At 34.1% G+C, this 3,149-nt stretch overlaps 1 long non-coding RNA gene across 1 annotated transcript; it reads right to left on the reverse strand.

Moving 5' to 3' along the window:
• Positions 1-412: 412 nt before the first annotated feature.
• On the reverse strand, positions 413-2,160 carry LOC117277114 (uncharacterized). Its single transcript, XR_004507396.2, has 3 exons — positions 2,017-2,160; positions 828-1,099; positions 413-739 (listed from the first exon to the last, which is right to left on the reverse strand). It is a non-coding gene; the product is annotated as an uncharacterized lncRNA (long non-coding RNA).
• Between the last annotated feature and the right edge of the window lie 989 nt (positions 2,161-3,149).

Genomic DNA, 3,149 nt, shown 5'->3' on the forward strand with positions numbered 1-3,149 from the left:
CAAAAGTAATAAAATAAGTATTTAAATTGATAAATCACTGTTGGCTTGCCTGACAGCGGCGTTAGAGCCTATCACGACCTATAGTGGATTTTGGATCGTGACATTTCCTATTAACAAAATAATAACAACTTAAAAAGTTTGTCTAATATTTAGTCATAACAACAACAAAATCTATTCAAATAATCATAATCCTATAATTGTTGATGATTTTAGACAATAAGCAACAAAATCAGCCCATTGATCTCTATTTATACCTGGTGGCACATTGCTAAAAGTTCAGTTCTGCTTTTGGCTGGGTCATAAAATTCATCCCACAACCTATGTCTATGTGTTTTTCACTTCTTATGCAAACTAGCATTGCAATATCTATATGCAATAGCATTAGTAGTCCTAAAAAAATCGAGGCTTCAAATGAAAAAGAAAAAGAAAGTTAGTTTACACTTCATGTATAAAAATCTAGTTACAATAAATAAACATATGTGTAATAACTTTAGCATGGTTTTAGAAGCCGTCTTCATTTGTATTTTTTAGGAATACCTGACAGTCCTGACCACCTGTCAAAATTAACTAGGAAGAAATTGTCATCAATAGCCAACAATCCACAATATCACAAGCAACCCTTGTGTTTCCCCATATGCTGCATTGTAGTTATCAAAGTCCACAATGATGCGATCTCTGATAGGTAGGTTGTTGACCTCATTGACCTTGATCATAATGTGCTTAGTAGTGTTGTTTGAGTCTTTAATAAAAAGACAAGTTTAGTCAACCAAAAACATTAGAAATTTATAAAGTGAAATAAATATATATATAAGGCATATACCTATTACCTCTACTTTTTAATATTGTGTAGATTCACATCCATGATGGCGTGTGGACATTGCACTTGGATTAGAAGGTTGAGTCAGAGCTTGTTCTTGTTGTGGGACTTCATCAGCTGCTGAGGAACTTGCAAGAGCATGTGGTGGAGCTTGTAACGATGTTGAGGGCTCTATAGCAAGTGACGTGACTGGAGTTGTTGATGATGAAGAATGTCCAGAAGCATCATATGGTCCATGAGCTGATTTCAATGGATTCCGAAAACGTTTAATCTTTGGCATGGCTGCATATTCATAAGAAAAATAAAAAATTGGTGAATCATATATGATCTATGCACTGAGATGAAGCGAACATGGAACTATGATAGAACTTTAATTACCGAAAAATTCTACAAAATTGTCATTTTTATTGTGTTATTCAAACAAAGGAAAGGACAAAAACAGAGTAGGAAAAGAAAAGGATGGCCTGGCAGCAGCATAGGCATGTAAAATTAAGCATAACATAAACATTAAAATGTTTAAAGCTAAAAAAAAAAGACAGCAATTATAAATTATGAAACTTCTTAAAGTACTTCTGTTTAGTATTAGTAGAATAGTGTTGCGTGTCCCAAATAGTAACAAAATCAACTTAGTTTTAACCCTTTTCTAAACCAGTTCACGACATAAAAAGTATAAAAATTACTAAACAAATGCAAAGAGGGCTTCTTATAAATTACCAGAACAAACAAAGATTTAACTCTTTAAAAAGAATGGATCGATTGCTACAACCTAAACATCAGAGAAAGTTGATTACACAAAATTATCCACAAATTATCCAACACAGTTTGCAAACTATTTTAATTCTATTGTACAATCTTTTGATAGTAAAATCTGATGAAGAAACGAGCCAAACTCTAATTACCAACATTCTATATTTTAGGCATCAAACATACACAGGCTCGAGTGGCTTTTGATTACCAACAAACTACACAGGCAAGTCTACTACTAATACCAATATTCTTTAATTTAGGCGAAAAAAGAGAGGTTAACTTTCAAGCTGTAAAATGTGCAATACTGAAAATCTCAACTCTATGTACATGCAAGTCAACTTCTATTAATAACCCATATAAACTATAAAATGTCACTTGCTGTAGACATAATTTAATTTAAAGAATGCATAGAGAATCAAGAAACAAAAAGGAAGAGGCTAAATGAAACTGACCAACGGATTGTCGAGATTTGGGCTCTCACGCATGAATTCTATGTTGAGGAGCTCTGTAAGGGAGGGCTTTCAACAAATATAAGTACGATATAAACGGTTTTTATGAAACCACCCATGATTCTTAAAATACGAGGAAAATTAAAAATAATAATGGAGGGAAAGGGGAAAAAACGATGGAGGGAAATAGAAAAAATAATGGAGGCAATGATACTATTTGGATACGGTTTGGTTGAGATATATAGTACTAGAAAATTTGGGTACTTCTATTTTCCTATTGGCTAAAGTTAGGGCTGGGAATATGTTCTACTTTAGCTCATAAGTGTCACGACATAACTTCTATTATGGGCCATGATGGCGCCTAACGTTACCGCTAACCAAGCCAACAGTGAATTAAACCATGTTATTATTTTTTAAATAAGTTTCAAGTAATTAAATTCTATTTAATAAGAAATTAAGGAGTGGAAAATTCAATAAATAAAACGAAGACAACTGAGTGGCAATCATAGTAATACAAGTGCTCCAAAACTATAAAGTCTACTAGTGTGTATGTCAAGACTTGGTGTCACAAGTGTATGAGCACTAGTAGAATATACAAAACTCTAACTATTGTCTGAAATAAAATAGACAGAAAATAAGTACAAAAGAAAGGATTTAGGTGCTGCAGAACGGCTCATAAAGCAGCTCACCACTAGGCCTTGGGGTATCGGGGATGCGCGTGCGCCGATGTGACTGCCAGATGCACCTGCCTTAGATCCTTCACGGTTAGTGTAGAAGTGTAGCGTGAGTACATAAACAATGTACACAGTAAATATCAAGTCTAACCTCAGAAGTAGTGACGAGTAGTCGACTTCGACCCTTACTATGGGCCAACAGTAAAGAAATATAGAATTCTAAATAAGCATGAGTCATGCAAGTAATAATAATAACTCAATAACAAGCAGAAAGTAAATAATCCTTTCATGTATGGTAAGTCCCAAATAAATCTATGTCTTATATAATTTTAGCCTCTCAAGCCATGAAAGATATCAAATATATAACTACACTTCGAGTGTTATCACGCACGATTATGTCGAGGTCTTACGGTCCGATCCAGGATAATGTGTACACTGCCGAAGATCGAACGGTACGAACCA

The sequence above is a fragment of the Nicotiana tomentosiformis genome, chromosome 12, assembly GCF_000390325.3.
Source record: "Nicotiana tomentosiformis chromosome 12, ASM39032v3, whole genome shotgun sequence".
Lineage (NCBI taxonomy): Eukaryota > Viridiplantae > Streptophyta > Magnoliopsida > Solanales > Solanaceae > Nicotiana > Nicotiana tomentosiformis.